Source organism: Mesocricetus auratus, unplaced genomic scaffold (assembly GCF_017639785.1).
Source record: "Mesocricetus auratus isolate SY011 unplaced genomic scaffold, BCM_Maur_2.0 Super-Scaffold_100021, whole genome shotgun sequence".
In the NCBI taxonomy this organism is placed as follows: Eukaryota; Metazoa; Chordata; class Mammalia; order Rodentia; family Cricetidae; genus Mesocricetus; species Mesocricetus auratus.
Window position 1 is genome coordinate 39957940 of NW_024429202.1, and position 21479 is coordinate 39979418.

The 21479-nt window shown below is 42.2% G+C and overlaps 2 long non-coding RNA genes across 4 annotated transcripts in view; one reads left to right on the forward strand and one right to left on the reverse strand.

Moving 5' to 3' along the window:
* LOC121133327 overlaps nt 1-13373 on the forward strand; it is a 25759-nt gene extending 12386 nt beyond the window's left edge. Inside the window, exons 3-6 of the long non-coding RNA XR_005870163.1 lie at nt 3736-4744; nt 6289-6361; nt 7177-7326; nt 7484-13373. This is a non-coding gene — a long non-coding RNA (uncharacterized LOC121133327). The remainder of the gene's footprint in view (nt 1-3735; nt 4745-6288; nt 6362-7176; nt 7327-7483) is intronic.
* On the reverse strand, nt 271-16011 carry LOC121133326. Of its 3 annotated transcripts, none has more exons than XR_005870162.1 (4): nt 15912-16011; nt 9550-9651; nt 7881-8040; nt 271-994 (listed from the first exon to the last, which is right to left on the reverse strand). It is a non-coding gene; the product is annotated as an uncharacterized LOC121133326 (long non-coding RNA). The 3 variants fall into 3 exon arrangements; XR_005870161.1 differs by lacking the exons at nt 271-994; nt 15912-16011 and adding exons at nt 6436-6855; nt 13873-13979; XR_005870160.1 differs by lacking the exon at nt 271-994 and adding an exon at nt 6438-6855.
* Between the last annotated feature and the right edge of the window lie 5468 nt (nt 16012-21479).

Consider the following 21479-nt stretch of genomic DNA (forward strand, 5'->3'; position numbering starts at 1 on the left):
ACCCAGAATAGAATCAAACACAACTGGCAAAAAAGTCAATGAAAGAATTCCTATTGATATTCCACTATACTCATTGATTGGTGTCTAGACCAATTGTCATCTTGAGAGGCTTCACTCAGTAACTGATGGAAACAGGTGCCAAACATAAGACTGAGCTTGGAGAAACCTTGCAGAAGGATTGTAGGAGGCAGAGGGATCAAGGACACCAGAAGAAAACCACCAGGATCAATTAACCTGGGCTCCTAGAAGCTTACTTAGACTGAACCAGTAATCAGGGAGAGCCTGCATAGGACTGTTCATATATATTATATTTGTTTGTCATGGTATTCTTGTGGGACTCATAACAGCGGGATCAGGGGCTGTCCCTGACTCTGTGCCCTGCTTTTGGGACCCTTTGCTTCTACCTGGTTGCCTTGTCCAGCTTTACTAGGAGAGCAGATGCCTAGTTTCAATGCAGCTTGATACACCACATTTGCTTGATATTCATGGCAGGCCTATACTGTTTTGATGAGAAATAGAGGAGGAATAGATAGGGTGCAAGCAAGAAAACTGCTCTGACAATGTATCTCATACCTGTCAGGTAGGACTGTGTCGCTGAGCCATGCTTGGACATGTCAGATAAAGGTACTCGTACCAGTATGACCTAGTCCTCCTCCTTTATTTTACATACTTACATGAGTACATTTATCTAGAGACAGAGTTTCCTGTGACAGGAAGGCTTCAAACTCTCTATGTAGCTGAGGATATAACATTGAACTTCTGTTCATTCTGTCTCCCAAGAGGTCTGGGATTACAGGCATTTGCCAGGAACCCTGATGAATGTGCTACTCAGAATTGAACCAATAGCTACTTGTGAGCTCAGCCACTGGTTTTATTGTCCTTTTGAAATGCCCCAATGGGACCTAAATGGTGTTTTACTCTTGTTTGATCCCATTCAGAAGTATAACATTGTATCCTTTCATCTTTAATGATCCATCAGGTGAACTTCTTGCATCTAGAAAAAATGGAAAACCTATATGTAAATAGAGGTTTCTGCTTATAATAAGAGTGTATGCCTTATAGTCCCAGCGCTTCAGGGTAGAGGCAGGATAACCAGCAGTTCAAGTTCAGCTTCACCCTACAGCAGGTTGCCTGCCTACATGAGATGCTACTTAAACAAAAACAACAACAGTAACAAATAGATGCCAAGGCCTAGCCACCCAGTAAATCATTGTGGAGAATTCAAAACCAGTGAAATATAAATCTGCATGGGTTCCAGCTATGACTTGACATATGCCCGAAGGACTGGATGTTGTACTCCACATATACATACATGCTCAACCATGTTCGTTGCCCTTCCACTCAGAATAGACTAAAACAGAGGCCACACCCCAATCTAACCTAATCCGTTTTCACAACTTAAAGGGACCCCTTGAAGGGACGAAATGCGGGGGAGATGCAGCGTAGCTGTGATGTCTCTGCACACATGCCACTGAACAAGCAAAGACTTCTGCTCTAACCCTGTAGTCCAGGTGAGCACCAAATCAGTAGAGAGCTGACACTGGTCACATGACTTCAATCTGACCAATGAGGTTAGCCTAATCTGATTGGCTCAGTTCTGTACAAGTCACCAATCAGGTCACAGATCAGGATGCACGGCACGAGGGAGGTGAAAAAGAGACAGTTGGTGACAGTTTTGTGATGTTGAAGGCAGAGCTTTCACCCCAAGGAGGCAGAGGCAGTGGGCACAGACAGAAGTCTCTGATCTGCTCAAACAACACCAGGTACAGCCTGATTTGCCGCTGTCTACCAAGACTGTTTTGTTTCATGAGACCCACACTGTTCTCTTTGTCAAATCGACTTTGGAGGGTGTGGATTAGCCCACCGGTCCTTGTTCCTATGGGGTGGCTGATCAGGAACCCAGGCCTGAATTCTGAATCACCCGGGACTCTTGTGTATCACTCTTTTGTCTAGTCTGTAGTGGCTGAGACACCCAGGTTCCTTCCCAGACCCCTTTGTAGGGATATAGGCTGGCGTGCCCCTGTCACTTGGCACAATGCACTCAGGCAGTATCCTGGTTAGCCCAGGTGCAAAGGATCCCTTTAAAAGAGAGACCTCTGCCCAGTTACACTCTATTTTGTCCTGTCTTTCCGCTCTCTTCTCTTTCTGCTCTGTTTTCCCTTTCTGACCTCCCTTTTGCCCTCTCCCCACCCTCTCCCCTGTTCTCCCAGAGCAGCCAAGACTTTTCCTGTTTCCCTCTTCTCTTCTGTCCTCTCTCTGTCTCTGTCTATGTCTTTTCTCTTTCATTCACTCTCCCTTTTGTAATAAAACTTCCCACTTAAGCTTTGTTTGCCTGGCATGTTTGTCCCTCCACCTGGGTCATCCACAACTGCCATGGTATCTGCCAACGTCCCCTAAGCAAGGTCCCCCTCTCGCATTATCGTAACACACTGTCATATTCCATATCCTCCCCGGACTGTCTTATGTTCCCTCAAAGTTTAGCTTTTGGGACTGCCATGTCCATACCACAAATTCATATCTTCATTTGCAACTGTTTTCTGGAAAAAGACTAATTTCACTCTTGGAGTCATGGACTTTTTGCCCTGTTCCTTTTCATATGTTATATTTGTCAAATTTTATATTAGAACTGTCCTTTTCTTCAGTGATGAACTCGTCTTGAGCATAAACATGGCCTTGTTCATGTGTTGTTGAACCTGCATAAATTTCTGAGACATATTTCATGAATTGAGTTTTCATGAAAGCAAATGATTATTAGCTAATACAGAATGACATTCCACATTATTTTTTTAGTTTTTTGAGACAGTGTTTCTCTGTGTAATAGCTCAGGCTATCCTGGAACTAGCTCTGCCTCTGCCTCAGGAGTGCTGAGACTAAAGGCTTATGCCACCTCCATCCAGATCATGTTATTTAAAGAATACTTTTCCGTATGGTGTTAACAAAAATAATACCATATTCACCAAATTATCTCAGAATAAAATATACAGTTTGGGAACAGGAAAAATAGGTTTGTTGATAGCATACTTTATGAGGACTGCTGTTGATCGGGTAATGGAAATTTTTTTCTTAGGAAGTCATTCCTTTCCTTCAGTGCAGGACAGCATCTGCTAAACTGTACATTGTGAATCTTTCTCATCCCTCTAATTTAGTTATTTCCTTAGGAATGTTGGTTTTCTGTTACTATTTCTAGCCCATAATTTAATTAAGAAAATATCCCAAGTCTTCATGGTTATATGACTTCCATTGTTTCAGTTACTAAGGACTCAGTAGTGAACCAGGAAGCAAAATTTATTCCAAACATGATTATGAGATGGTTTGGTTTGCATAGATTTTCTTAAACACATTTTATCTTCAGAAATGTTTACCAAATAGATATAGTATCTCCTTGTCAAAATAGATACCCTTGTTAATTGTCAAAAAATACTTCCAAAGGATTTCTGTGATTCTAGCCATTTGTGTTGTAACAGCATCATAGTTTGGCTATAGATTGACACTGTGTCTTCTCCTATTTGATCACTTTTGGTAGGGGGTCTGTTTTAGTCTTCCTTGTCAATAACCTAGTTTTATGCCCTTGCAATGTTCATTATTGCCCATTTCCTTAGGTTCTGTTCTCATCTTCAGAATGTTTCCTGGGTACTTTTTGGGAGTTTAGTTCATTCTTATTTTTTCTGTGATCCAGAAGTTCATTGTAAGGTTGCTTCATGAATGCTTCTCATTGTTTTAATGTTTTTTGTCCAGTTGGTTTTGGTATGGAAATTATCAAGAAACTTACTAGCGAGACAAGAGAGGATGTGACAATGCAGATGGACCTGAAAACAGTGCTTCTGAAGAAGAGACCCTTATAGCTCCTTACATCATACTCAGGACGCCTGGCAAAGAGACATTTGCTGAGGGAAAGCAGGCCTGCCACTTTCAAACCACACCGAGGTGCAAGCTGATGTCAGGAACCTAGAAAGTGATAAGAAGAATGACCACAACAATAATAGTGAAATGGACATCCTTAAGGTGCTGGACCAGCCAAACATCATCAGTACCACAGCACAAACCTATATGGAACATGCTACTTGTGGAGATCTGCTGAGCCATACTGAGAAAGTGTGCCATCTGCAGGAGGATCATTCCAAGTACATCTTTATTTAGGTAGTGTGTGCAGTTCCGTACTGCCATAAGAATGGCATTGTATACAGAAATACCAACTAGATAACATCTTCCTTGATGGCAAAGGAAGCATCAAACAGTGTGACTTTGGCCTGTCCGTCAGAGTCTCCTCTAGACAGAGGTCCAAGGGATCCTGTGACACCCTCAAATATTGTGCTCCAGAGCTATTTACTGATACAGGATGTGATTCAAGGGCAGTTGACATCTGGAGCATGGGAGTGGTGACAGTATCCTTCCATTCAAAGCATAGACCTACTCAGACATGAAGGAGGAGATGCTGGATCCCAAGCACCCCATTCCTTCCACTCTTTGACAAAACACAGTAAACCTCATTGTGCAACTGTCCACTGTGAAACGTAACAGATGCACAAGATAAGAGACATTAGGCAGCACCAGTGGCCCAAGGAGAGGGAAGAATTTTGGAAACTCCCATCATCCTCAGAGACACACTGTAACAGCCCAAATTCCAGGACTGTGGTGATTCTTTGGGACATGTAATACCATGCCAAAGATGTTAGTGATTGTTTACATAAGAAAAAATCACGGACACAGACCTAATTTTAAAAAAAGGACCACATTAAATATCCAGGTAAGTCCATGCATGCCTGAGTTTTTGAGTCCACAGCAGATGCTCTCAATTCCCTTTAGGCTCAGAAGAGCCCGTCACTTCGCCTTGAGCTGAAAATCATGTGCATGATGAGAGGGGGGTCAAGAAAGAAGGAGCAGATGGCAGAGCATGCCTGCCACCCTGTGCTGCCAGCAGAACGGAGACAACCCTCCCCACCCAGTCCCCAAGTGTGCTGCTTATGTCACTCATCTCATGAACAAGTTTGTCAGCAGTTAGCATGAAATGCAAGAGACTGTCCTCAAGATGCCCTTTCTCTGAGGGTATTTATTCTGCACTGGTTTGTCTTGTCAAGACACCCCGGGAAGTGAACACCCCCAAGAATAGCTCACCCTCTGCAGGGAGGTACCTCAGGGTGTAATCACTATTGCCCCCATGGAACTCAGTGATAACATCCCTTCAGGAGGCATTCAATAATAACTTTGAAGGTGTCCCTCCTGAAGGTGTAACTGCAGCTTCTGCCAGCAATCTAGTCTAAGGCTTGGATAGGGTTAAGACTACTAAGTTGCTGCCTGCAAGTGTCACAGAGACACCATGTGTCTCAGAAGACATGCACCACTGGAATTGGGGAGTAGTGCATTTACAAACAGGAAGCTACATGGGGTTCCCAAGGTGCATTTCTGTGTTTCTTAGTTTATATATTTTTAATATAGTTTCTTCCCATCACATATTATGGGTATGCAAATAATCAAATCTGATTTCCAAAGGAACATTTCCACAGCACCACTACCACTAACAAGAAGTTGTTTAGCTGATGGTGGACAGAAGAGGAGGAAAAACAGAGGTTGCAGAGGCAGCCAGAATGAAAAAAGGAAATAAAGGGGATCAAAGGTTTGGAAGGAAGAAAGCTCCAAATCCAGGAAACAGTAAGAAGGGAGAGCCACTTCAAAAATGGATAGCCAGGAAGGATATAAGAGTCAAGACTATGTACTTTATATTTCAAATTTACTAAGCTTCCATATGTCATTATCTTTTGGAGTGATAAGCCCCTATGCAGGGTGGGAATTTCCCTGTTTGACTGAGATAGCCTAAGTGAGACACCTGCAGAATTCTAAATGGCAGTGTGTCCACTAACCCAGCAGAGATGCACAGCACAAGAAAAGGTAAGTCATCTGCTACAGGCTTTACCACAGGGGATATGTCCCAGGTTTGGCCTTCCAGAGCATCGTTCTTAGAGTGGATCCTTGTGCCAGAACCCCACCCAAAGTGGTCCATAAATTAGAAGCCCCTATGGGACAGTCTTCATAGACCCACCACAGCAATACCCGTTCATTTCTCTTTCCCTCCAAGGTCAGGTCCAAGGGAGATGTTTCATCACCTGGAGGAGAGGTTAATCTCATATACCCTCCTCTCCAAGTCCTGCTCTTGTTTTTGTGACTGGCCTATATACCATTGTCTGTTCTCATCACAGGAGACACAGTTAACACTACATATTGGTTCAGTATACCTGTTAGTGAAGGGGCCCTTACTGTGGTGCATTTATTAGATCCATATTTGTCTCCTAACAGGAAAGTGTCAGCAAACTGGAAGGAAATGGGTATCACATAGGATGGGATGTTGACATATTGCTCCACTTGGAAGGTAGGTATTGCTTGGCTGTCCTGGAATACAGTGGACATATGGTGTAATTAGCATTCTTAGCATTCTGTTTTATTCAGATCCCACATCAGCGGTCAGGGTTAGAGACTTGATGACCAGAGTAGGGACATTAAGTCAGCCTGTCTGCTTTGGTGTCCTACTGTGAAAGTTTGTCTTTGGTGTTGTCATGCACACTCTCTAAGCAGATCACTGCTCTCTTCAATGGAGAGTGGCCACTCAGAAGGAACTGAATGCCAGGGCTAAACTGTGGGCACGGGAAGGGAGACCTGGGTGTTGTAGCAGGGTCAGTGAAACACAGGACAGATGTTCCAAAAGAATCACTAGCTCCAGGCCCAGGTGATGGTCACTCAGAAGGTAAATCTCAGTATAAACAGATGTGATGTTTATTTATGTTTATACTGGCATTTGTCTTGGATCTGGTTGGGAATTTGGGTGTCCCTGCTGCTACATGTTTGTTGCTGTCTTTAGCCTTTCATCTGAGAAAAGAGAAAAGAGAAGTCAGCTAGGGACCAGTCCCAAACACCCAGCACCTCCCTCCTTCACTGCCTCACTACAGGAGCAGCTGCAATCAGTACTTTGTAGCAGGAGCTTTATACACATCATCTCAAAGTGGTCCACAGGTATCTACAACAGAGGACAAAGCTGAGTCCTTGAGATGTTCTTTTGACCAGAGGATGTTTATTTGGGAAACTTTAATTTCCACCCAGTGTCCTATTGACACAGCCACGATGACCAGTTTGGTAATGTTGGACACCTTGGAGTCTCACGGGTCAATTTGTTTTGGTTTTTCAAAACAGGATTTCCCTGTATTGTTTTGGAGGCTGTCCTGGAACTTGCTCTCAAATCCTCCTTCCTGCCAAGTAGCAGGGCAGCTATGAGGAATCATTCCCTGCACCCAGAGGTCCCTGAAGAGACTCTAATGATGTTGTCCCAAGGAACGCCACATTGTAAGTTAATGGGCATTATTATAACTGATTCATTAGTCCCTGAATTCCACTAAAGGTAGACCTGCCATTATCTGCCAAGGTAACAGGTCTTGTACTTTGGGAATATGGAGTTCTCAGGCAGCTTCTTTATTGGTCTATAATATTCCTTCTCTTATAGGTTCCTGGACACATCCTGAAACATGTACCCAGGGAATTCCTGACCTGAGGATCTGCACACACAGTGTTATTGCCAGGGATGGAGGAGAGCACTTCTGGCCTTCCCTTTGGCTGGAAAACTAGCAGGTCATTTCCTGAGCTCTAAAGGAGCTGAGAAGCTCCACACAACCTCAGGAAGACATGCTGTGGAGGGCAGTGAAATGGTTTCTGTCCTAGAATTCAACTACAGACCACACTCCTGATTCTCAGAAAGATCTGGGGATGGCACAGGGTCCTCTTGTGAAAGCGTCCCGGTGTTACTGTGGAATACCTGTCCCACATCGATGCTCTATGTATTGTGACAGTACAGAAAGGTCACTTATGCCTCCCTGTCCTCACAGATGACCCAAGAAACCTACCTGTTCAGATAAAGGTACCTCAGCAGATCCTTGAGAAGGGAATGTACAGCTCTGCTTGACCTCTAGACTGGATTGCCTGAGAAGGGCAGTGTGCAGGGACTCTGTTCCCCAGGTCACCAATAACAAGACGACAGTACACTCAAGGTCATCCACTTGTAATCTAAATGGTATTGGATAGAGACAATTTACAATTACTGAAGTACTGAAATAGATTTCCAACATGATTTACTCTAATTGGCATTCAGAAAACTTTAGGATGTCTGAGAGGAATCCAAGGGAATATAACCTCTCAGACACCCCTGTTTCTCAGCAGCAGCCACTGTTGTTCAGATGACAGATCTTTTACTCAGGTAGACTCAGCAAAATGCCATCTGATGCCCAAATACCAAATGTAACAACCAACTTGTTTAATCCTAGAAGAGACAGCAGATGGCAGAAGAGATTCCGCTGGACCATGCTATCTTGTCCCAGCACGCCCAACAAAACTCAGAGATCCAGAAATTTCATCAGGGACGGAATGAAATCTGGACACATGGAATCTAACACAACCCCCAGCAACAGACCCCCCTACATTATGTCAGCTGATTTTGTCAGGGCCATCTAGGGAAAACAAAGCAGTGAAAAACGGTTTGTCTACAAAGGGCTGCAGGATAAGTATGATAAAGCAAACAATAACGAACCCATTAGAAAACTGAACACAATCTCAAATGTTACATCTGACCTCAGATCCAAAACTGCAGTGTTCATGTAACAGTTACAGAAGAAAATTACATAAGTTTCTACCTCATACTGAACAAGATCAGAAACAACACAGAGAAGATGAACTGTTGATATGTGAGTTCAGAAGCCGCCATCCAAGAAACAGAGAAACTGGAGAAGGGCTTGAGGTGACAACTCCTTAGGACTTCGAGAGCTTGGCCTGATACACCCCAGGAAAGAACCAATCAAGGCGTTGGTTCACTGCTTAGGATTATCAGCGAATGTCCAGGTAGCAGGCAGATGTGTTCTGCTCACCACTCATACACCCATGCAACCACCATGATTACTACATAAGGATGTGGGCCAGAAGCAGAATGACCACTACCAAAGCTGGGGGGTCACTTTCAGATCTGTCAGCTTTGCTCTTGACTCCCAAATACCTCAGCCCGGTAGAAGAGGGAGGATGAAGATAGGAATTATATAGGACCTGCTGTAGCTGGTGAGTCTCCATGCTGCTGCTCCTGGAGCCTAGGATGCCCAAAGATGCACAGTCTCTATCCCATGCTTCACACATTGTGAGATGCAACCCATGCAGAACACATCACCATACTGCTGTCCCACAATGATTGCAAGGCATCAGGCTGTGCTGTCTTGGATGCCCCACACCACAAAACTACTAGGTGTTTCAGGCCCTGATGGACCACTACAGCGCACAATCAACATATCCATTTAGATATTAGGACTTACCTGACATTCATGCCACTTCCATACACAATCCTCTTGCAGTCAGGATCTTATTGTAGTTCATGTGTAGATACAGGCATGCATATAATGCTAGGCATCAACCCTTACCTAGCATCTCACTGTTCTGCTACCCACATACACTACTAATCAATGGCAGTGGGAGTGAGCACGGCTGAAAATTAGAAGTGCTTTGAGGCAGGAATACAGGTGTACAAAAGGAACTTACTGAGGATGGCCTGATATCAGGCACAATCTGAGACTTGAGTCCTGAAGGGTCCAGAAGTATATATAGTAGTGCGCAGGGGGCCAATTGGGTGTCCAGCAAGGCCTGAAACCAAGGAAAATAGTTCAGGCTATTGTAACAGGGGAAGTGATGTCCAGGTTGCTTGGTAAGTAGAGCACTCATGAGTTTGGCAGCAGGACTGGGGAGTATCTATTAAGGCCTGAAGACGGGACAGCCCTGATATTGAGAGATTATTTTCAGTGTCTTACGAACACAGCATTGCACATTAGGTGGCAGCATTTGGGAACTTCTAGGTCCAATAGGACCTGGCTCATAGCACTCTATATAGAATACCAGGGGTGTGTCCAGCAGTGCTGATCAATAGCAGTATATGTAGGGCAGTGGTGATGATGCTAATGATGTAAGGGACACTCTCTCTCTCTCTCTCTCTCTCTCTCTCTCTCTCTCTGTGTGTGTGTGTGTGTGTGTGTGTGTGTGTGTGTGGTGAGGTGATGTTTTAAAAGTGTAATCACTACCTTCACCTGCAGTAGATGTGAAGCTAAGTTTTTCATTGCACTGTTTTGCCCAACAACAGTGAATGTAGAGTTGTAGGGTTCACTAGCTCTCCTTCAAGTGGAGAAGGAGGCTAAGAGGACAAGCAGTGTTTGTATTCAACCAGGAATTCTGATCCTTCTGATGGCTGTCCCCAATTCTCAATTGGTATTTCAGAATATTGGTTGTTGCTGTTAATTTATTATTTGGTTACTTGGGTGCTGAGAAGGGCATCACCTTCAGGAAGGAGTATCTTCTGAGCATGGTGTACCTCCTGCACCCCTTCTCTCTTTCTTCCACACCCTCTTCTTAGAAGTGACTCTCCAGAGCCTCTATACTGTTTGAAAAAGCTGGCTCACTAACTCTCCTCATTATGTGGAGAGGCAGGCTAAGAGGACCTGCAGTGATCATATTTAACCAAAGCATCTTGCCTTGCTGATGGCTATCCCCATGGCTCAATTCATATTTCAGAATATTGACTGTTGCTGTTAGTTTATTATTTGGTCAGCTGGGTACTGGACAGGGCATCACCTGCAAGCAGCAGTATCTATGGAGCACGGTGTGACTTCTACATCCCTTGCATCTTTTCTTCCACACACTCTTGAAAGTGACTCTTTCCAACTTCTGTATGGATTGGAAAAGATGGTCATTAGCTTCCTTCAAGTGGAGAGGGAGGACAAGAGGACCTGACTGGATATTATTTAGCCAGTATGTCTCATTGTACTGATGGCTGGACCCAAGGCTCAGTTGGTATTTCAGAATCTTGATTGTTTCAGTTTATTACTTGGTCACCTGGGTGCTGAACAGGGTGTCACCTCCAGGCTGCACTATCTGTTAAGCATGGAGTAATTTCTGCATCCCTTGTATCTTTCTTCCACTCCCTCTTCCTGAACATGACTCCTCCCAGGCTCAATACTGATTGGAGAAGCTCATTCACTAGCTCTCCTCTTTAAGCAGAATGTGAGGGTAAGAGGAACTGCAGGGATCATATTTAACCAGGGCTTCTTGGCGTGCTGATAGTTGTCCTTTCAGCTGAATTGGCACTTCAGAATATTAATTATTGCTGTTATTTTTTATTTGATTGCCTGAGTGCTGAACTGGTTGCCACCTCCAGGTTGGAATATCTGTGGGGCATGCTGTAGCTTCTGAATCCCTTCCCTCTTTCTTCCACACCATCTTTCTAAAAGTGACTCTTTCCAGCTTCTATGCTGATGGTAAAAGCTGGCTCACTAGATCTCCTTATCGAGGGAACCTCCAGGGGATATATTTAACCAGATTTATCTTGCTGGTGGCTATTCCCATGGCTATCCCCACTGCTCAATTGATATTTCAGAATATTGGTTGTTTCTGTTAGTTTCCTATGTGTTATGAATGACAAAATCTCTTCACAGTTATTGCCAATGGTGTGCATCGACTGTATGACCCTGGGAATGGTTTCCATACTGGCATATGGTACACATTCTTGAATGTGGCACGTCCAAGGTCTTCCCAAAAGTTTACCTATTATTACCCTGTACCAGATAGGGACCATGAGTAATCGTGCAATGATAATGTGACTGTTTTTGTCAAATGGTAGGGAATAGGACACACTGTGGTGGTGATGATAGTGTGGTTTCTACGTATGGAAAGTGACTAGTTATCATGACATATAGGACAATGCCCAAGCTCCACTTATCACCTGCAAGTCCATCATAGGATTTCCTTGTTAAGAAATCTGATTCTAATAGAGCAAGGAAACACAGACCCCCTTCAACATCTTTCCTCATGCAAACTGAATGGCAATACCAAATTCACAAAGCTTTGCTTTGCCCAATATGTCACAAAGGATATTCTCTATTATCACCATATTCAATGAGTCTTTGGTGGAGAAGAGAAGCCGATGACATGACTTGTTGTACTGGTCTATCATCATCCTCCTTTAAATATCCTATCTCCCTGAGGAACATCTCCAGATCTTTTCCTGCAACATACTCCATGACCACATAAGTTATTGTCAGTGTGTTGATGATGTGATAACATTGAACTAAGTTCCTATGTTTCAAGGAATGAAAGATGTTTACTTCAGAGCTGATAATGAACCAGAGCATCGTGGTGCTTCTGAAGGACCTTGACAGTCATCTTTGCATGTGTGGGTAGGTTGCAGGCAAGCATCACCTTCCCGAATGCACCACAACCTAGAGATGTTAAGATACTGAAATCCTTTTCAAGGATGTCCTCTACCCATGGGCTGGCCATGATGTTCAGCTCGATTTCAACCACTGTATTTTGTGGGAAATTTCAGGACACACAATGCTAGAAAAAAATTAATGTAGTTTTAGAATAGAAGTCTATAGCTATGAATTCTCTCACTTGAATTCTGAGATATCCCACAGAATACAATGATGACTTCTAAGGCCCTAGAAATACAAGAAAAATCCAGAGGGTAAGTTACATAAAGAAACTTATCAATAGTGTAACATATGTTCAGATTCTGGGGTAGAGTCTATAATCAGACACAGTGACAACTGAACTGTTCTGCTATATAGAAAGTAGCTACAACTAGAGATGTTATATGAAATAAGGCAACTACACAAACAGAAATATAACATTTTTGCCTGTAGATATTAGAAGAGGGTGAAGATTTTATGAAGAAAAAATATTAGCCACAGATATGGAGTATAGGAAGTGAAATTGATCAGGAAAGTATGAACAAAAAGTTATATAGGCATGCATGGGATGCTATAATGAAATTTGCTCTGAGTAGTGTAGGGTAAAAGGACTAGCCAAAGAAACACACTTTGACTCTGAAACCAAAGCCAAAGAAACATACTTTGGCCCCGAATTAGAGCTAAAGAAATACACTTTTGCCCTGAAATCAGAGCCAAAGAAACATACCATGACCTGATACAGAGCAGGTTCACTGACCCTGACATCAGAGCCAAAAGCTTAAAAATTCCCAGTGAAGGAAACACTTTGTCCCTGAAACCAGAGCCAAAGAAACACACTTGCCCCTGACCAGCTCAGCACAATACCAATCCCTGGGCAGGAAAACCAATCCCCGAGCACGAAACCAACCAATTTCTGAGCATGGAATCCAGCCAATCTCTGAGCTTATCCAAGCTCAGGGATTGAATTGTGACCCATTCCCACCCTGAAAATCTTCACCCTGTAAAAAATTCTACCACTAAAAATCCCTATATAAGTCATGTGCTGGTTCATTTGGCAACTGTCTTTTCCACCCTGGCAGAGGCAGTCATTCTATTGGGTTCTTCCCTTCCAATAAATGTCTTGAATGAGTTTTGGGTGAAGTCCTTCTTTGGCCGGGGAAGTAATGGACATCTCTGCTGGGAAACTCCCTTAGTGGAGTGGAGAAGAGAAGTAACTTTTGCCTGAGCCTGAGCAGAGCTCTGAGGGCAGAACTGTAACACTTTCACTAGGGAAACCTTACCCTAGATGAGCAGAGTCTTTACATTGGAAAGGCCTTTTCCTAGAGCCTTACTGTAAGCTGCTATGTTTACAATGACTTTGTGCTATTCCTTGGCTCACAACCACCAGAATATTTTTCCATCTGAGTTGCAAAGCTTACATGTAGTGCACAGTAACACATGTTCTAACTGAAGAAATTTGAAACCAAATTTTAAGAACTAAATGAGTTTTCAAATAGGAAATTGGGTAATAATGAATAGCTAGATAAGATAATCATAAATCAAACCTAGGATGTAAACCAATATGTCAGCATGAAAACAGTAAACCTTAACCTCTGGAAATGTAAACAACAAACTGGAAAAAACTCACTCTAGCAAGGTCCAGTAGATTGAAGATTCCTAGTCTATCAGAGCCAATTTTAAGTTCAACAGCTCTGTAGGCAATGACCTGCTACTCCAAGATACAAAGGCAGGAACCCAATGCAGGAAGTGCCTAACATTGTTAGCATGCATCATAATGCCTCCTTGTGACAAGAACTGACCAATCAAGGCTTATTAGAACTGATCAGGTTCTGTGCCCCAACCAGAGCCCCAAGTGTTTTTCTCATTGATGAGGCCAAATCCCAGACCAGAATCAACTCTAGGGAGGAGGGGTTTATTTGTGCACAGGCTTTCAAGAAACACTGAAGCCATGGTGGTGAGAGCATCTTGTTGCCCATAGGGCTGGTAGTTAGGTGGCTGGTGACACTGCATTAGAAGTTTTCTGTTCCCTAGTGACACAGTTCCTCTACAGCATCACATCATGTGTTCCACAAATTCCCAAACTAGAAACCCAGGGCTCACCACATCTGATATTTAACACAATCCCTGTGGAACTTTGAATTAGAAATGTCTCATATAAATTTGTCATTTGAACACACGAACGCACAAGGACAGCTGATTGTACAATTTGGGGGAACTTCATATGGTGGAGCCTTAGTGGCAGAAGTACATTATTGGGCCTGTCATTGAGAGGAATAAGCCTAGTCTTCATTTGCTCCCTCAGTGTCCTGCTTAAGTTTGAAGATGTGACACTTAGTCAACTGCTTTTGCCTTCAAGCTTTCAGCTAGCTGCCATGCCTCTGTAAAACCAACAACTCTTATTCCTCCAAAAATAAGCCAGATAAGCTCTTTCTTTATTAAATTTCCAAGTTTATAAACTTTTATCACAACAGAATAGTAACCAATAAACATAGTCATGAAAAAGCTGGTTCCTCCCATTCCCACCCCAACCATGTTGTCCAGAAGTCAAGGCAGTTTATCACATAGTCACACATTGTGTGTGTCCCACCCACATCCACCAGAGAAAAAATGGCCACTGCAAGTAGCCTTAATTGTTCCCAGAGAAATCTGTGGAGACATACTTTGATGAGAATGAAAATGTTTCATTGTTAGAGTCCTTGTCCCTGAAAGGCAGGTCTCTTCAGTGCCCCTTCCCTCTATAATCTCCCATTTTTACTTCGGTCCCCATGAAAGGAACAAACATACAACAAGGAGAGATATAAGAATCAGTGGAAAACATAAAAGTCCAAATAATAAAACTAGGAAACACAATCTGAAAGAACCAATTGGTCAACAATGTCATGTTACCAGTATCAATAACTGTAATAATCCACATGTTTTTCAGTTGTCTATAAAACTGAGGGAAGGGATACTTTGAAATCTTTTCATAAAACAAACCCTTTTCATAAAGCCCTTATTTGCTAACCAAGTAAAGACACCTTGAAAATAGAAGTTTCTGTCAAGGTCCTTGACTAAGAACATGAGAATACCCTTAATGAGAGGATGAGATCCTTTACTTCATAGTCAATGACACCTTAAAAAGACCATTATTTGTGATCAAGATGCCTTCCCCAGGTGTTTTGAAACATAACAATCCACCAATGAAAAGTGACAGAATCACAACATCAAGTGAACACAGCCACCCATGAAAATGAACTGTCACTCCCAGGGACAAACATGGAACTAGAGAAAGTTTGACTCCAAACAGTCAAATTCCACAAACACAAAATACACATTTTTTGTCTACTTCTGCTCATATTCAGATAACAGGATGAATTTTTGTATATTGGGAAGTATTGGTCACATGACATGGGCAGGGAAATGACACAGAGCTGGTGGAGATTACCAAAGTTCCCCGCATAAGGACTATGTGGTCCTGACCAAATCCCTCATTGGGTACACACATACCACCAAAGTATAAAGTAATCCAGAACATGGCTAACAGTGACAAAGAAATGAGGTTGAAACAAACGGAAAATCTCAGTCAACGAAGGAATAGAAACACAGACAGATTTTAGAACACAGATGAATATTGTCGAAAAGAAATTCCAAACACCAAAAGCTAAACAGAAAACCAGGGAAACTCACTTTTCTAAGACCCAACTGTTTGGGAAAGTCCAAGTCTATGAGAAATGACTGAGTTCCACTGCTCATCCACAACCACCTCCTTTGCAGTAGTCCAAGGACAAAATGCAGCCACAAGTATTGCCTTATATGGACTGGTATCTAGCTTATCTCACAATGATTCCTTGTGACATCACATGTTGGGACCTGTGCATCCTTACCCCATCCCTTTTCCTGTTTTACATCTAACAAAAAAACAGATAATGTACAATTTTCTTCACCAAGTTTTAATGTTTGGAGCTCATTTATTACAAATAAATTAATGCTCTCGACATTCTTCACGCTCATTCTCCATGAACTGCTTAGAAAATCCCCACAGCAGAAACAACTTTGGAGTCATTCAGTTGATTCCCAAGCTCTTGGTGAAGCTGTGTGCTAAGGAACAGTACCACACACCTGGTGTTAGCTGAGATATTAGGATCTGGAGAAAGAATCCACCAGTTGTGAGGTTTTAGTTGAAGATTAAGTCCCACCCCCTTCCACGAATTGCAGTAGGAACCCAGGTGGGCCAAGCATTCTTGCCAATTTTGTGCATAATCTGTTCACCTGAGTTGGGGTTGTTTCGGGGGCGTGTCTGCATCCAGGCTGGCAGAGGTGGTAGGTGTATTTCTGTGAAAAGCGAGGGGTTTCAAGCCTGAGTGTGGCCCACCTGCTCAGCTGGCACAATGGGAAAAATGGAGCTGAGTTTCCAGGCTCTGACCTCTCCTGACTACATGGAAGTCCTGCGGTGGTCAGTGTGGGTGAGCCGTGGCCCCTCCTTTCACTCTGCCCTTGCAGTGAAGCCTATGACAGGACGCAAAGATTCTGCTTCCACTCATCCAGCATTCCCCCAGGCCTGGTATGCATCCCAGAAAGCCCAAACCTGAGGGCAAGCTGACAGGGATGCTGAGCGACAGAGACCCTGGAGAAAGGATTGGAGGAACCAGACTGTGGAAGAATACTAGGATAGTAGTAAGTGACTTATTTGACTTTTTTTTTAACCATGGTTTTATTAAATCTTAGGATTAGTTTTGCCCGAGGATTTTACTCTTTAAATAGATATACAGAGTGTAGGCAACACATAGCAAATGTGGAAAGTATTAAAATGCTGTCAGCTCGTGGTCAGTGTGTTTCTTATGGTGCTTATCATTCCTGCCGAACTCATTCCTATGGCAATTATATCTAAGAGTGGCATGCTGTCTTTCAATTAGAATGCAATCATATGTATTGATTGCTTCTGTATATGGGTTTATCTGCAGAGTTACTGTGATTATGTGTAAGTCCATCTCCTCTAGTCGCATAAGCCACCAAGCATCACCAGGGGCTCTAGAAGGACAGTGTTCTCTGTCTTCTTCCATGATCACATCATTTCCTCACATGGTATGCCCCTCCAGGCACCAGAAGCCCTCTGGCAGCCTTGTGCCTTGGCAAAGACAGGAGAAGGGCATGATAAAACCTGGATACAAGGCACGGTTCATTCAAACCAGGAGCCACAGGTGTGCAACTCCTTTTTCTTTTGGAGTTAATGTGCTTTAGTGCTTGCTTGTTTGTTTGTTTCATAGTTTCTAATGAGCTGTATCTAAGCTGTCCTGGGGCTCACTATTAAGCTCAGGCTGGTCTTGAACTCGTGATTCTTCTCCTCTGCCTCCCAAGTCTTGGCATGACAGGCTCGCCCAGACACACCTGGACAATGCACTGATATAAGTGGTTGTGCTTTGCATTTGTGTTCATGACAGATACAGGATTGTATTGTTTCTGTTGTTTGCTTACTTGAGTATTTCTGAAACGCCGACTTCAGAGAATGTGGTAGAAAGAATTCTGTTAGCTTTTGTATTCCAGTGTGAGTGTAGGGAATTGTACGGCAGGAACTCAGAGCTCGTGACTTCCACACAGGTGGATGTTCAGGTCAATCCCCAGCACTGCTGAGATGAAAAGGGGAGACTGGTTCAATTTCTTCCCTAAAAGTTTTGAGGAATTTGCCATTAATCCTTCATAGAACTTGAAGCCAGGCAAGGCAGGTCATACCTGCAATCCCAGCAATCAGTGGGATGAGACAGGTGGATCTCTGTGAGTTTTGGAGCAGCTTATTCTACATAAACAATCCCAAGTATCCAGTGTTAGTGAATTGATCTAATAGCTAAAGTTGTTTGCCACCCAGCCTAGTGTTTGGAGTTCAATCCCCAAGACTCCACATAATTTAAGGAGAGAACTGACTCTAAGAAATTATCCTTTGCCTTCCACAGGCACACAGTAACACACACAGCGCCATTCATGTGTACATATATAATATACATACGTATATACATACAAGTATGTATGGTTATTAAAATGTCAAGGAGGCTGGCACCTATAGAATGACACCAAAATTTGACCGCTTGCCTCCACATGTATACACATGCAGAGAAATATTCATAATATCAATAGGCTATTACTCTACATACACACACAAACACACACACACATGCACACACACACACAATGTGAAAGAGAAAGCATCTCAACTCAGTGTGAACGTTAAGACTGCAATGCACGTACTTCACCACTAGGTGATGTTATAAAGCTGTGTACTAAGAACATGCTGTTTCGACAACAAAATAAAATAGGTAAATCAAAGACAGCAAGATGACAGATAGTGAGAGAATGGATAAACAATGGATCTATACACACAGGCAGAATTTCCAATGCAAAGATACACTGGCAAAAATTAATCTTCTGCCCTATATACCTTTGTATTAATTTTTTCCTTACTTTTATTTCCATTCCTTTTATTTCCATTTAGTGCTAAAAAATATTAAATTTGTTATTATGGTCATTTGGTATTCCTTTTTATGCTTTGGGGACTTTTTAAAATTTACATTCTTGTAAGTTATGTGTGTGTGTGTGTGTGTGAGTGTGAGTGTGAGTGGGCATTCATGCACACCCTCATGCCAAAGCACACATATAGAAGTCAAAAGACAACTCTATAGTGTTTTTGTTCTCTCCTTCCTCTGTGTGGCTTCTGGGAATTGAACTCATTTCTGGGAATTTTCAGCTTTGATGGCAAGCACCTTTCCTTTATCCTGCAGAGTCTTTGACTGTCTTAGATGAGGTTGACATTCCAGATGGAGAGTAATGTTATGTTCCAGGTACAAAGCATGCTCAGTGATATTTGGGGACTCCTTGATTCACTGATAAGTCTTGAATATTTTAAACTTCTTCCAATATCATTCCAGGACTTTTTTGGTGAAACAGTCCTAGAGAAAACACATCCTTCATGCTCATCCTGTCAGAATTGTGTGCACACTAGTTTTTATCCCATGGTGACTTTTGTAATAATTCTACTGATGTTCTGGGCAATTCTGAAGATTTAAAAAGATGGCCAAAGGCACTTGAGGATGCTGGTAAATGAGATGCTCTCCAGATAAAGGTGGTACACAAATTTCATTCAGACTTTCAAGGGAATAACTATATATAACCAAAACACTTTGATTTTCAGTAGATATGTGGAAACTTTTGTACCAATTGGAGCTAGGGAGATGGCTTGGTGGGTAAGGTCCTTGATGTTAAAGCATGGGGCCTTGAGTTCCCATTCCCAGGTCATATAGAATAATCTAGAAGTCTATAACCATAGACTGTGGGGGCATGGAGATGATGACGCCTGGGGCTTGCTGCCCAATGGATAAACACAGAGATCAATGAACGCTGTCTCAAGGGAATAGACTTAAAAGTGATGGTACAGAATATAACCAATATCCTCCTCTGGGTTCAACAGGAATGTACATGACCAACACACACATAGATGGGGGTATTATGAAGTGCCTGATATTTGAAATCTTCTGAATTCTATGATGGATATAGAAATAATGGACCCTCACGCATCAACAGATGAATGCTGGATTAGAACCCCCAACCTACAAACAACGCAACTTGTAAATATCCAGTCATAATGCTCTATAGCCATAAAGTAAAACACAAAACCAATGAAAAAAATTAAAATGTTGTACAAGCTGAAGAAATGTGATACATATAATAAATATCCTGTAGATGTCTTCCTATCAAATGTTCAGGAAATACAAATGTAAAAAGACATGAAGGAGACCTGTTAATGTCTGAGACAAAGCTTGTTTTATTGTGCAGTTCATGGCTGAATGTAGGGTGTCATCAGGAAGCAGTTTATTCTAGGTCTCCAAATGGAAACTGTTTCCTTGTACCATTACTGTCTAAAAACTACCTAGCACAGGCCCAGATGATGATCACTGCGGTGATTTGGTGAGCAGCTAAATTGGGAGAAAAAGGTGTATAAGCAGCAGAGGGTTGATAAAAGTAAAGGAGGGAGGGAGGAGGGATGTGATGGAGAGATAAGGAAGGGAGGGAAGGAGGGAGGAAGAAGGAAGGACAGGAGATGGACTTAGAGTTAAGGGGCTGGTGGAGAGACAGTGAAACAGTCTGAAGCTAGGTTCCAGGTCTGTTTAAAGTGCTGTCTAACCAAGTTTGGTAAGCAGTACCTAACCATAAAATTGTCAATTTCCTTTAGATTTCTTTGGGAGGCATTTAAAGACTTCTTTTATTTCACTAGAGGTTATAGGTCTGTTTAAATTACTTATATACTCTCGTTTTAACTTTAGTAGGTGATGTACTTTATATATCAAGAAACCTATCCATTTGTTTTAGATATTCCAGTTTGGTAGCGTGTAGGTTTTTTTTTTTTTTTTTTTTTTTTTTGATTCTCCGGATTTCCTCAATGTCAGTTGTCTCCCCGCTTTTGTCTCTAATTTTGTTGCTTTGGATATTCTTTTTTTTTTTTTGGTTTTTCAAGACAGGGTTTCTCTGTGGCTTTGGAGGCTGTCCTGGAACTAGCTCTGTAGACCAGGCTGGCCTCGAACTCACAGAGATCCGCTTGCCCCTGCCTCCTGAGTGCTGGGATTAAAGGAGTGCACCACCAACGCCCAGCTGGATAGTCTTCTTTCTGCCTTTTACTTAATTTGGCTAAGATTTTGTCAATCTTGCTGATTTTGTCAAAGAATCAACATATTTCATTGATTCTTTGTATTAGTTGTTTTTATTTTATTGGTTTCAGCCTTGAGTCTGATTATTTCTTGCCATGTACTTCTTTTGGTTATTATTTCTTCTTTTTGTGATATAGCTTTCAGGTGTGCTCTAAATTACTCATATAAGCGCGCTTGTCAAATTTTATGTAACACTTAATGCTAGGAACTTATCTCTTAGGGGCAATGAAAGTTTTGTATGTTGTGTATCATTTTTATTCAATTCTACAAAGACTTTAATTTACATCTTGACCCACTTTTCATAGAGTAATGAGCTGTTATCATGAGTTTGTAAAATTTCTGTATTTTATCTATTGTTATTGATATCCACTTTTCATTTGTGATGGCCAAGTAGGATGCAGGAAGTCCAATTTTCTTGTATATATTGAGATTTGATTTGTGTATGAGTATGTAATCAATTTTAAAGAAAGTTCTTGTGACGTGCTGAGAAAAAAGGTATATTCTTTTGTATTTGGGTAAAATGTTAAAAAAAATTTTAGGTCCATTTGATCTATAATACCAGTTAGTT